Source organism: Cetorhinus maximus, chromosome 20 (assembly GCF_964194155.1).
Source record: "Cetorhinus maximus chromosome 20, sCetMax3.hap1.1, whole genome shotgun sequence".
Taxonomy (NCBI): Eukaryota; Metazoa; Chordata; class Chondrichthyes; order Lamniformes; family Cetorhinidae; genus Cetorhinus; species Cetorhinus maximus.
In genome coordinates, this window is record NC_135898.1 from 68,317,585 (window position 1) to 68,332,269 (window position 14,685).

Sequence of the window (14,685 nt, forward strand, 5' to 3'; positions counted from 1 at the left end):
CACTTGTATTGGTATTGGCCCAGATTATTCTGTCTGTATAAATGATAGTTCTAGACTTAAATAGGAAATAAGCGTGCTCTAACATCTTTGCTGCCAGAATCTGAAAATTAGTTGCAGAGAGATGCATATTGAACATAGCTTGAAAATAGCTCCCAGGTTAATAGCTTTATCACAGTGTGACAGTATCTAGGGTGCGTACTTCATTCAGTACCTATAAAGAGGAGGGGAGGGGGAGTGCAATCATGATAAGACATACACCAACAAAAGTGATGGTTAACATACAAGATATTACATTTGTCTCTCCGTATATTTTTGTATTAAACTTTATCGAAAATAATATAGGATTGAAATTTACAATTGGGCCTTTTTTTCTATATTTTGCGCAGTTTGTATTTGGGCAATTAACTGAAGCTCAAATGGCCTATTTGGATTTTTTTTCAAAGATGAAAATTAAGTTTACCTCAAAAACCATATTAGTAATGTGATCTATTTGACATCTGTTTTCAATGTTGCAACTGAGTAAAATCTTATGGTACAGATTTTGTTTACAAATGGGCCTGGTTCAGAAACATTATTTTGGCTCAGTGGTAGCATTTCTGCCTCTGACTCAGCAAGTTGTGGTTTCAAGGCCAACTACAGGTCTTGAGCACAGATTGCAGGCAGACACTTTACTACTGTACTGTGGGCCAGCTACGCTGCCGAGCTATAGTCTTTCACACAAGATGCTAAATTGAAGCCCGATCTCAGGTGTATATAAACAGATCTAATGGCACTATTTGAATACAAATTCTGGACAAACTTCATTCCTCAATCAACACCACCAAAAACAAATTTACTGATCATTCTTTCTTTAATTTATTACATTACTGTTAATGGAAACTTGTGCAGAACAAATTGACTGCTGCATTTGCCAACATTACAACAAAGGTGATGCTTCAAAAGCAATTTGTTGGATGTGAAACACTTTTAAGTAGCCTCAGGCTATGGATGGGGATCAGGAGCCTTACCTAGCACAAAGGAAAATGGTTGTGGTTGTTGGAAGCCAATCATCTCAGCCCCAAGATATTGCTGCAAGAATTTCTCATGGCAGTGTCCTAGGTGCAACCATCTTCAGCTGCTTTATCAATGACTTTCCCTGCAGCAAATGGCCGGAGTGAGGATGGACATTGATGACTGTACAGTGTTCAGTACCATTCGTAACTCCTCAGATAATGAAGCAGTCCATGCACTCATTCAGCAAGAACTGGACAACAGCCAAGCTTCTGCTTATGAGGCAAGTAACATTCATGCCACACAAGTGCCAGACATGGCCATTTCCATGGTGGAAGCCATGGCACTGTGGGTCTGACCTGCCATTGGGCAGAGAACTGAAGAAGCATAAGTATGATTTTAACAAAGGGGCCTGAATTTTTCAGGCGGCGGCAGGCTTGGCGGGAGCGGGGGCACAGAGCTGCCTCAGGGAGATTGAATCGATGTTTAACTAATTAAATAAATGGTATAAACATTTATTTAAACATGTCCCCTCACATGTGACTTTGTCACATGAGATGGGACATGTTTTTATATTTAGGAAAAAATTTTATTTATTTAATGAAAGCTTTAGGAAACCTCATCCCGCTCATGGATGAGGTTTCCTAAAAAATGCAAAGGCCGCTTGGCCTTTTCGCCTGCCCGCCAACCTTAAGGTTGGACGGGCAGCGTTACCAATGACATGAATTACTTTCTTAATGGCCTTAATAGGCTGTTTGCATATCAGCGGGTGCGCAGCCGACTCTGTTGCGCCCCGCCGAACGAAATATCGCGGGGCTGCGCGATGATGTCAGGACACACGCCTGATGTCACTGCGCGTCATTTTACATGTTGGGCCCACCCCCACACACCGACTGAAAAATCCTGCCGCCGGTGGGTGGTCTGCAGTCAATTTTCTCGTATAATCTTCACTCTATTTTGACTCAGTTAGTCACAAAGGAGCATCGCACACTTGGCTGGGGATTTAAACATTTGGTGCAAAAGTAGCTTTTAAAGGGCTGGAGCTCACTGTAACAAGTAAAAGATTGCCTACTTGTTTGTAGTGGTGCAACACTTCTCCTTTCGATACTGAAGTTTTGATGGTCCTGATGCAGAAGGGGAAGAATTTTCGGGGGGGGCAAGCAGGGTCGGGGCCCGCTTGCCAACACATAAAATGACGTGCGGTGACTTCAGGCGTGCATCCCAACGTCACCACACATCATTTAGATTGTCAGTTCGGCGGGTGCACAGCCGAGTTGGCTGTGCACCCGTTGAACTGTCAAAGGCCTATGAAGGCCATTAAAAAAGTAATTAAAGTTGTTTAGAATGCTGCCCAGCGAACTTAAGGTTGGCAGGCAGGCGAAGAGCCCAGGCGGCCTTCGCATTTTTCATGAAACCTCATCCACGGGTGGGATGAGATTTCTTGAAAGGTTTATCAATTAATTAAAGTTTTTTAAAAAATTAATGGACATGTCCCAGCTCATATGACAGTTTCACATGAGGGCACGTGTCCTTAAATTTTCTTTTACCTTTCTTCAATGCTTCATAAGTGAAAGTAATCTCCCTAAGGGAGATTTCTGCGCACCTTCGCACACATGTGCAAAAGAGCACAGTCCCCGACTCAGGGAATCCCCCCCACCCCCACCTTTATAGGGAACACACAGCGCTTCCGGGTGTGCGTCACGCTGGGCGGGCCTTAATTGGCCTGCCCACATAAAATGGCGGTGCAGCCCCGATAGGGGGCGCCGATCGGGTTCACGCCCGGGCCCCGCACAACCCCCTCCGACGGGGGGGAATTTCGGCCCAAGGTGCATCAAATGATGATGTTCTATTTGGATTACACAACCACCTTCCAGTAAAAGGTCAGGTACAAGCTGTACAGAGAGGTCTGCAACAAAATCAATGCAGTCAATTGGTTACCTCATATCTGGCTGCAATTAAGGAGCATGTGACAAACATGCAGCTCACTTTGTCATACAGTTCTCAGCAACGTACGAACAAGGAGCAGGAGTAGGCCATTCAGCCCGTCGAGCCATGTAGTACAAACCTAAATTGAAAACCCAGCAATTCAATAGGATGTCCCACTTCGAGCACTGTGCATAACCACTTCCCTTCTTCATTCACTCAACAGCTTATGTGTGCAGTTTTCAAATGGGGAGGGAGCCTCTAATATTGAAAAATCAACAAACGCTCATGAAGTCCTCATTTTATCTAGGCCTGAAGCAATCACATATCTGAAGAATCTTTTTCTCCAAGTCCCCAGTTGGGTGATTGATCTGGGCCATGGATAAGTCCAATTTGATCAGGGAGAGTGGATTTCTAATACATGGTGAAAAATTTTTGAAGTGTAAGATCAGCTTTAAGAAGGTGCTGAAATTCAAGATGGCACCACCACTCGTTTGAAGATACAGGGTTTAGCCACACTTGCTGGGTTTTGGCAGGCTCCTGCTGCAAAGGCGCTCAGCCTTGAAAAAATTTTGAACAATGCCTGCTTAGATCGACTAGCTGCAGACTTCTCCGTTTCAGCGCCGTCCTTCAGGGTCGTGAAAGCATCGAATCCTGACCTTTGCTAGTCCTTAAAGCTGATTGTTTAGTCATGATTCTTCCGAGTTAATCATTTTTCTTTTTTCTTCTCAGGTGCCATATGTTCAGGCATCGGCTCAGGAATCTATTTTTTCCAACGGAGTTTTTGAACAACAATTTCAGATCACTAAACTATTTCAAAGTTTCTCAGAACTTGCTTTATCCAGGAATTTGAAAATGTTAGCTCACTACAGCTAGGGCGGCTACATCTGCACTCTGGGAATCAAAACTGGACTTCTAAGTCTTCAGGCTGCAGTGAGGAATTTTAAATTTCTGCCTTCAGCTTCTAAGCCTTTCTTTGGAGTTTTTCCTGGCAAATTTTCCTCTGTGCATCTGCTTCTCAAGTTTTTCTTCAGGTCAGAATGCTTCTTCAAATTTTTCTTTAGTCTTGCAGGATTTTAGTTTTTCTCTGCATTTTTTGCAAGGATTTAGGTTTTTTTCATTCACTGCTGTCATGTTGTAGGGTGTTGGATACCATTCAGTAGGCCTTAATGAAGTCTTCATAGTCTTAAGTAGGCTGACTGTATTTATTTATTAACTACAAGAACTGTGTACATACATACATACATACAGTAAAGTGTTCAAGCTAGGAGCTGTCTCCAAATGCTTGTGCATATGGCTCTGTCCAACACTAGACTGACCCCTAGGTGTGGGTCATGTGCTCTCTTACATCACTGTGTGGATAGTAGTGTACTCATTTCCACGTTAACCCGATATGTGTCAGACCCTTATACTACAGGCACAATAGAAAATGCTGGAAATGTTAAGCTGGTCTGGGAACTTTTGGAGAGAGAAGCAAATCAAGTCAATGACCATTCAACAGAACTGGAAAATATTAGAGGTCTAACAGATTCAAAGCAAGAGGGAGGGAAAAGGGGAAAGGAGGAGTGAACAAATGGGAAGGCCTGTGATTGGGTGGAAAATTATGGGCAAAATTTCCCCCCAGTCGGGGGGAATGGGCGTGGGCAGGTGGCCTTCTGATCGGCGCCCCCAACCGGGAGCACGCCGCCATTTTTAGTGGGCAGGCCAATTAAGGCCCACTCAGCATGACATCCACAGGGAAGCCCTATGCGCTTCCTGTGTGGGCGGGGGGGATTCCTAAAGTTGGAAGTGCACTTCTTCACGCATGTGCAAAAGACCTCTCCGATCTCCCTGAGACTAAGTGCTGTCTCAGGGAGATCAGTTCCCAAAGTAAAAAAGTTGATGCAGTGAAAATTTCATTCACCATCCATGTCCCCCATGTGACAATTGGGATATGGACATAACGTTAATTAAGAGTGTCTCTTAATTTTTTGATTCAGCAATGAAACCTCACCCCGCCCGTGGATGAGGTTTTATGCTTTTTCAGGTGGCCACGCCAGCACTCCCGACCTGCCTGCCAACCTTAATGTTGGACGGGCAGGCCCACTAATAAGCTTAATTGTTTTTGGAATGGCCTAAATGGGCCATTGACAAACGGACAATCTAAATGATGTGGGTTGACATCGGCACACACGACCGACGGCACCCCACATCATTTTACATATCGGCGAATGTGCCCCGCCCCCGCTCTCCAACTGGAAGATGCTGGATAATGAGAACTAAAAGCTGTCAAGTCCCTAGGTTCTGAAAGACTTCTCTTGGAGTCATAAAAGAAGTGGCTGCTGAGAAAGTAGATGCATTGGCTTTAATTTTCCAAAATTCCCCAGATTCTGGAAAGGTCCCATCAGATTGGAAAATAGCAAAATAGCAAAATCCCTCTGTTAAAGTGAGGAAGGAGACAGAAAGCAGGAATCTTTAGGCCAGTTAGCTTAACATCTATTGTACGGAAATTGCTGGAATCTATTTTTAAGGACGTTATAGTGGGACGCTTCAAAAACCTCAATGCAATCAGGCAGAGTCAACATGGTTTTGTGAAAGAGAAATCATGTTTGCTAATTTATTGGAGTTCTTTGAGGAAGGAACAAACAATGTGGATAAAAGGGTATCTGTGGATATGCTGTACTCAGATTTCCAGAAGGCATCTGACAATGTGGCACATCAAAGATTACTCCATAAAATAAGAGCTCATGGCATAGGGGGTAATATATTAGCATGAATAGAGGGTTGAGTAGCTAACGGGAACAGAGAGTAAGCATAAATGGGTCATTTTTCAGCTTGGCAAAATGGGACTAGTGGAGTGCCACAGGGATTAGTGAGTGGGCCTCAACTATTTACAAGTTATATCAATGACTTGGATAAAGGGATCAAAAGTATGGTTGCTAAATTTGTTGATGACAAAAAATAGATGGGAAAGTAAGTTGTGAAGAGGACATAAGGAGTCTGCAAAGAGGCATAGATAGGTTAAATGAGTGGGCAAAAAATTGGCAGATGGAGTATAATGTGGAAAAATGTGAACTTGTCCAATTTGGCAGGAAGAATAGAAAAGCAATATATCATTTAAATGGAGAGAGATTCCAGAGCTCTGAGATACAGAGGGACCTGGTTGGCCTGGTACATGAATCACACAAAGTTAGTATGCAAGTGGTTAGGAAGACAAATGGAATGTTGTCATTTATTGCAAGGGGAATGAAATATAAAAATAGAGGTGTTTTCCTTCAGTTGTACAGGGCATTGGTGAGACCATAACTGGAGTACTGTGAACAGTTTTTGTCTCCTTATTTTAGAAAGAATATAAATGCGTTAGAAGTGTTCAGAGAAGGTTCATTCAACTAATACCTGGGATGGGGGTGTTCCCTTATGAGGAAAGGTTTGACAGGCTTGACCTGTATCCATTAGAGTTTAGAAGAATGAGAGGTGATCTTGTTGAAACATATACGAACCTGAGAGGATTTGACAGGGTGGATGCTGAAAGGATGTTTCCCCTTGTGGCAGAGACCAGAACTAGGGGACACAGTTGAAAAATAAGGGATCTCCCACTTAAGACAGAGATGAGAAGAAATTTTTTCTCTGAGTGTTCCGAATCTTTGGAACTCTCTTCCCGGAGAGCGGGGCAGGCAGAGTCAATGAACAACTTTAAGGCAGAGTTAGATAGATTCTTGACTAACAAGGGAGTCAAAGGTTATCGGGGTAGGTGGAATGTGGAGTTGAGGCCACAATCAGATCAGCCATGATCTTATTGAATGGTGAAGCAAGCTTGATGGGCTGAATGGCCTACTCCTTCTCCCAATTCCAATATTTATATGTTCGTATGTTTGTGTTGGTAACGGGACAAATAGGGGAGAATTTTCTCCCCATCAGGGGGGTTGAGTGGGAGCGGGCGTGGGCACAGCCGATCACCGTCTGCAATCGGCTGCACGCCACCATTTTATGTTGGCCCGCCCAGTGTGACGCACACTCGGAAGAGCTGAACGCCCCTGTGCGCGTGGGACGAGGACGCTGAGTCAGGGCCTGCGCGTGAAAGAACGCAGAAATCTCCCTGAGGCACGGAGCTGCCTCACGGAGTTTAATTTCATTATGAAAATTTTAAATAAAGAAAAAAAAAAATTTCAGGCATGTCCCCTCATTTGACAGTGTCACATGAGCTGAGACATGTCAATGAATTTTTATAAAAAATTTATTTGATTTCTAAATCCTTCATGAAATCTCATCCACGGTAAAACCTCATCCTGCCCGTGGATAAAGTTTCATGAGAAATGCGAAGGCCACCTGAGCTCTTTGCCTACCTGCCAACCTTAAGGGTTAAGCTCCAATTAGTTTTTAAATGGCCTTAATGGGCCTTTGACAGTTCGGCAGGCAGGCAGCCGACTCCGGTGCGCGTCCGCCGAACTGAAGGCCGGAATGACGCATGGTGACGTCGGGACACACGCCCAACGTCACCACACATCACTTTACACATCAGCAAGTGGGGCCCGCCCCCGCATGCCGACCAAAAGATTCAGGCCATAAAGAAACAAAAGATGCGACTAGGGGAAGTGTGCATGGGAATAGCAGAATCATTACGTATAGATTCTGTCCCCAAAAAGCGGAGTGGTGGGGGTTGTGACCTGAAATTGTTGAACTCAATGCAGAGTCTGGAAGGTTGTAAAGCGCCTAACTGAAAGTTGAGGTGTTGTCCTTTGAGCTTTTGTTCAGCCTCATTATAGCAGTATTGGAGATCAAGGACAGAGAAGTTAGAGTGGGAGTGGGACAAAGAACTAAAATGACAGGCAACAAAAACTCACTTAATACTCACAGACTTAACTGAGCTGTTATGAAAAGCAATCACCCAATCTGTGTTTGATCTCCCTAGTGGTAGAGGAGACCATCATAAGCAGCGAATACAGTATATTGAATTGAAATAAGTACAAGCAAGTTACTGCTTTACTTGGAAGACATGTTTGGGGCCCTGGGCAGAGAGGAAGTACAAAGGCAGGAGTTGCATCTTCTTTGCTAGCATGGAAAAGAGTCATGGCAAGGGAAGATGTGTTGTGAGTGATTGAAGAGCAGACCAGGGTGTTGTGGAGGAAATGATCCTTATGGAATGCTAAAAGGGAAAGACAGAGGAAGATATCTTTGGTGGTGGTATCGCTCTAGATGGAGTGAAAATACAGAACATGATCTGTTAAATGTGGAAGCTGGTGGGGTGGAAGACAAACCCTATTATGGTTCTGGGAAGGAGGGGAAGAGGTGAGAGTAGAAGCATGGGAAATGGGGCAGACACATTCAAGGCTCTGTCAACCATTGTGGAGGGGAATCCTCAACTGAGGGAAAAAGAAGACATATCAGAAGTAGCAATATGGAAGGCTGCATCATCAGAATTGATGTGATAGAGTTGAAAAAACCATAAGATTGAGTCCTTTACAGGAAGTGTGGCAAGAGGAAGTGTAGACAAGTTAGCTGTCAGAGTCAGTGGGCTTTGTTGTTCACCACCACTGATCACTATGTTGCGTAATGGGTTTGTTTTATGTCTCAGTGATGAGATCTTGAGGCTTGCACGTTTAAACTTGAACCATTTATTGGTAGTGTTGAAATATATACAGATCCTAGTTATTGTCATGCATGGTGCTGCTGCCATGCCGGTAGGCTGCTTCTAGAGTGTTCTACAATTCATTACCATGTAACGCTATACATCATATCATGAGCAGAGCTATTCTCCAGTACCACATTAACCCTTGCCCTGCCGAGCACCTTTACATTACAATGGCATGCAGGCGCACAAAGCGTCATACAACAGGCTTCTAGTAGATATTAGTTGACAGGCTATTCCCAGAAATGGAGTCAGAGAAGTCAGTGAATGAAAGGAAAAGGTCAGGGGTGTGATGGTGAGAGAAGTTGGAAATTGGAAGCAAAGTTAATTAAATTATCCAGTTTGGGGTGAAAGCAGAAAATGGCACTGACACCAGAAAAAATGGATGGGACCTGAGTAGGACTAGAACAAAGTATGTTCGACATATCCCACAAAAAGGCAGGCATAGCTAGGACACATGGCAACACTTTTGTTTTGGAGGAAGTGAGTGGAATCAAAGAAGAAGTAGTTAATGTAAGGTCAATCAGGTGGAGGAAGGTGCTGGTGTATGGGGACTGGTTGGGCCTCTGTTCAAGGAAGAAGTGGACAGCCCTCACACTGTCCTGGCAGGGGTTGGATGTATGGAGGGATTGGATGTCCATGCTGAAAGGTCATCAACCTGAAATTTTAACTGTTTGTTTCTCTCCAGATGCCACCTGATCGGCTGAGTATTTCCTGCATTTTCAGTTTTGATTTCAGATTCTAGCATTTGAAGTATTTAGTTTTGTACACAGGTCTAGCTGGTGTACAAGGTGTACAAGATTGGAGTTATGTACACCTTTTGTTCAGGAGGAACAGAAAGAAATGGAGTTTTTTAGGGCTTTAGCAGGAATGAGGGGAGGTCCTAGGTATTTGCAGGAATGGATTGGGGTGGAATATGGCTCACTTGGGAATTCCCAAGGTGTGTCAGCACTTTGAGTGATGAGAAGGGCCTAGATCTGGCAACACCGGTTTGTAAGCTCACAAGAGATGTATTTTTCCTTCAGTTTTGCAAAATAAGCACCACTGCTCCCTATGTTTCTAACTCTCTGGAACATTAAGTAAGTAAACACTTGTCTGCTTTAATAAACTTTACTTTTAATTTCAAGCAGCAAAATCCTGTGAACAATGTTTACATCTCTCAGGAAGCACCAGGAACGGGGACAAGACTTGCAAACAGCAGTCCTCTGTGAAAGGCCAGCCTTGTTGTCAATCATAAAAACTTCCGGAATTGGAGGACCTAATTTTATTTTCCAGTTGCCTGTTAGGCAGGTTAGTTTAGGTTAAAATTACCTTCTGTCTCAGAATAAATTACTTACCTTCAATAAAGTCTCAGACTATTTGTTTAGATAAAAAGCTCATAATTAATTACCTCCTTTGAATCCATGCTTCACATTCAAAAGCAAATTATTAGGATTTCTCTCACAAACTGTAAACAGTGATTTACTTTGGAATTATAAGCATACAGAATTTCAATAAAACTTTTGAAATTCATCCTCCAACATTTCTTTCAATAATTTGAATGGTAGCTATACATATTCATGCTGTTTTGAGTAAAGAAACATTTTTCCAGTGGACTGATAATAATCCTCATACTGCGTCTTTGAAAATTCTGCACACAGGGCCAAGGAGAGAAATCAAGGGCCCCAGTTCTGCTCCTGTTTCCAGGCCTATTATTCCTCCCCCATGCTCCCCCCACCTCCCCCCACTCCCCCCACTTTAACCTACCCCCTTAATCATGCATGATATTTTTCCCCCTTTCAGGGTTCATCAATCAATTCGCCAAACAATCACAACCTAATGAAATGATAACGCTCATTGTTGGCACCTGGTTACAAATATCATCTGATAGATATGCAGCATGGGTCGTTAATATTTCGAGTAGCAACAATATAATGCAGTGTTAGCTTGTGTGTGTGTGCCCTTTAGGTAAGCCACAACGACAATTAAACAAACCAGAGAGGACAAATTTTAATTCAACAGCATTGTGCAATATTATTAATTTGACAGGAAAATATCCCATTAGTTATTTATAATACCATGCAGAAGATAACACTGGTTTTACTGACTGCCTCAGCCCTCATTAACACGTTCTGCACATTGCACCATTTGGGCCATGGTGGCAGTAAACTCATGTTTGGAGGAAAGTTTCAATGTTTGAAACCCAGATTAACCGCACAAGGTCTTCTCCATTCTGTCGAAGTAGAAGGAGACTTTCTCCTGCCTGGGCGCATGATATTATTCAATATAATTATTTCATACAAAGGGCGTAATTGGATTCTATTTTATCAGTACTTTCACAGGGTAGAAAGATCAAATGACTCCTAAGCAACAGAGTTGAATGATTGAACAACATAGGCCTTCACTATCAGTGAGGACTATTGGAGCACTCATCTGTCTCTGTACAACACAACTTCTAGGGGCCAAGAGTATAAAGACTGAATGATTCACAATTGTATCTGTGTCAGAAGACACTGCTGATTTCTGCTTCTCACTACCATATATTTTCAATGTCTACTATGCAACACAACTTTGTCGCAATATTTCAAAACCTCAAAAAATTCATTAAAAGCACCAACATAGAGTGGGATAATAGTAAGGAGACAAAAGGACAATATTTAAGTCAATGAAAAGACTCATGAGGATCATGTGCAGTGTAAACCAGGTTACTGATTCCCTATAAGCCATTAAATACTTTCACCCCACAAATCCCACTCACAGTAAACTTACATTCGCAACAAAATAAACAGAACTTCAACCATGATTCCGCCCTCCATTTGTAAGATACAAATTGATGTCAAAGGTCACCTAGCCCAGTTTATCTCATCCATCCCAGAATGACATACAAACATGCATATTATGAACAGGAGTAAGCCATTTGGCCCCTTGAGCCTTCTCTGCCATTTGATAACATTGCCTACATTATACCAGTGACTACAATTCAAAAGTACTTAACTGGCTGTAAAGTGATTTGGGGCATGAAAGGCACTGTATAAATGTAGATTTTGGGCAACATTTTCCCCCCGCCCAGCATGACGTCCGCACGGAAGTGCTGTGTGCTCCCTGTGCGGGCGGGGGGCGGCGGGGGGGCGGTGGAATGGCAAATGTGGAAGTGCGCTCCTTCTTGCGTGTGGAAGAGTGCTCCGATCTACCTGAGACTAAGTGCTGCCTCAGGGAGATCGGTTCCCAAAGTGAAAAAGTTATTCTTTTAAAAATTTCATTTACCACCCATGTCCCCTCATGTGACAATGTCACATGAGTTGGGACATGGACATAACTTTAAATAAAAGTGAATCTTAATTTTTTAATTCAGTCATGAAACCTTATGCTGCCTGTGGATGAGGCTCCATGCTTTTTCAGGTGGCTGCCAGCACCCGCGAACTGCCCTCCAACCTTAAGGTTGGACGGGCAGGTCCACTAATAGCTTTAATTGCTTTTTGAATGGCCTCAATAGGCCATTGACAGGTCGTTGAGCACACAGCTGACTCGGCTGCGCCCCCACTGACCTGAAAATGCAAATGACGTTGGATGTTCTGCCCGACATCATTCCGCGTCATTCTACGTGTCGGCAAGCGGGCCCCGCCTCCGCTCGCCAGTGGGAAAATTCTTGCCAAATTGTCTTTCTTTCATTACACCTGCATGCAGTAGGCAGAGTGACTGTAGGTGAACTTGGAGGCTCAATGCTGATTATCTAAAGGCAATTAATCACAGAGCAATTAACTGATGTTAGGAAAGTGGCTACAAAAAAAATCACTACATTCACAAGACAACTTAACTCTGTAGCTAACCTCTCCCCAAATCCCCCTTCTCCCCTCTGACCCTGCTCAAATCCCCCCCAACCTCCCTCTAATCTCCCCCCAACCTGCACTGAAATCTACACCCCAGGATCCCCCACAAAGCCCCCTCTAATCCCCCAACTCCCGCTCCAACCTCCCCTAATACCCCTCTAACCTCCCCCCAACCTGCACCTAAACCTCCCCCGATCCAACCTTCAAACACACCACCCCGCCCCACACACACACACATACACACACACAGAGCATCCATTTGGTTGTAAAATTGCAGAGATTTCACTTACCATTTCTCAAGCAAGAACACTCTCTTGACAGTTGCTGCGCTGCTGTTGACCTTCGGGCAGCTTCGGTTTTCTGGTGGGCTTTAGAAAAAAAAAATCGGACCCACGAAGCTGCCTGAAGGTCAGAAGCAGCAGTGCAGAAACTCAGTGAAATTGACACTGACGCTGACAGACCAGTTTTAAAAAGATTGGAACTCCCTGATTCCACTTTTTTTAAACTGGTCTGCGGCTATGGCTGCTTAGTCTAGAAGAGGAGAAACTCTGTTTAAAACATGGACCCCCGGCGCCCCCCCAGGTCCGGGTCCCGGTGTTCAGCACTGTCTGCATGCCCCTCTCGGGCCCTGACGCACATGTACAACCTATGGGGCAGAATTTCCCCCCTCCCCCGTTGGGGGGGAAGTTCAAGAGCGTGCACGTGGAGGCGCTTCTCCGATTGGTGCCCCCAACTGGGGGCGCACCGCCATTTTACGTGGGCGGGCCAATTAAGGCCCGTCCAGCGTGACGTCCGCAAGGAAGCACTTTGCAATCCCTATGCGGGCGGGTGGGCTGGGGGGGTTTCCCTGAGCTGAGAGTGCTCTCTTTCGCACGTGCACATGAAAGAGTGCACTCATCTCCCTGAGGCTAAGTGCTGCCTCAGGGAGATCGGCTCCCCATTAAAAAATGTTAAAAACAGAAAAATAAAATTTCCCTGACATGTCCTCTCATGTGACATTGAGTTGGGGCATGTCCATCACTTTTAGTTACACTTTTATTAAAGTTTTAAAAACCTACATGAAACCTCATCCCACCCATGGATGCGGTTTCATGCTTCTTCCCAATGCCCGCCAGGGCTCCCAGCCTGCCCGCCAACCTTAAGGTTGGACGGGCAGGTCTACTAATTACATTAATTACTTTGTCAATGGCCTATTGAGACCATTGACAGGTCGGCGGGCGCACAGCTGAATCGGCTGAGCCCCCGCCTACCTGAAAATTGAAATATGGCGGGGTGGCATTGGGAGTTTCGCCCAACGTCATCCCACATCATTTTACACGTCGGTGAGCGGGCCCCATCCCCCTTTGCCGACCAGGAAATCTTGGCCATAGTATTTCCCTTCAGCTAATAGGAAAAATAATTTAGTCCAAGGCTAGGCTTTTGCAACAGACTGAGCACATGAAAATACAAAACCATTGGGCAGCAAAAGGCCAACAGGTCCATCCAGCCTGTCTCATATGATCATGATGTCTCATGCATTATGATTAGACGCTCCCTACCCACCACAAACTATGTAGTCTCTTAGGAGAGGTGAAAACCAGGTAAAAATCTATTGAAAAATATCTTGTGTAAATCATCTCCAACCACTACTGAAGTGATTGAAACTACTCCTGGTGATCACCTTGACCATAACTTACGTTAATTTGGCTTGCATCTGTTTTATATGACACAATTTCTTCCCTCGTCATGAACCAGCTGAGCATTTTTCAGATGGTCTATGGAAAATCAGCACTCAACACACAAGCTGGCAACTTGTTCCAAAGGCCTACTATCCTTGGGGAAAAGAACCACCTAACATCTAATCTACCTCTATCCTTATATAAAGCTGGTCTTCTCCAAGCAATCTAATTGAAATAATTTGCCAATGTAAACACAACTCAGTCCCTTCATTATTTAATAGATCTCGACTAAATCACCTCTGATTTTCCACTGCTGCAAAGTAAGTAGACCCAACGTTTTAAGCCTATCTGGGTAACTAAGGTGGTTTAAAATAGGAATCAACCTTATGGCCCTCCTGTGAACATTTTCCAAAGCCCGAATATCACCCGCCACTGGAGGGAATCAAAACTAGAAACATTACTGAAGGTAATCAAAGACTCAAAATTAAATTTTATTATATTTAAATCATGTTTTGGTCAAGTGTTATTTTTAACAGTTTATATTATGTTAAAACCTTTTAAATCTGTGGTCAATTGCCTGACAGGAAAAATGCAAACTCTTTTTCCCAACAAGGATTTGAACAATTTTAATAGTTTGCCTTTTCTCCCTTTCTAAGAAATTACAAATTTGTAATTACTAAGTCAACTAATCAGCTGGAAGAAA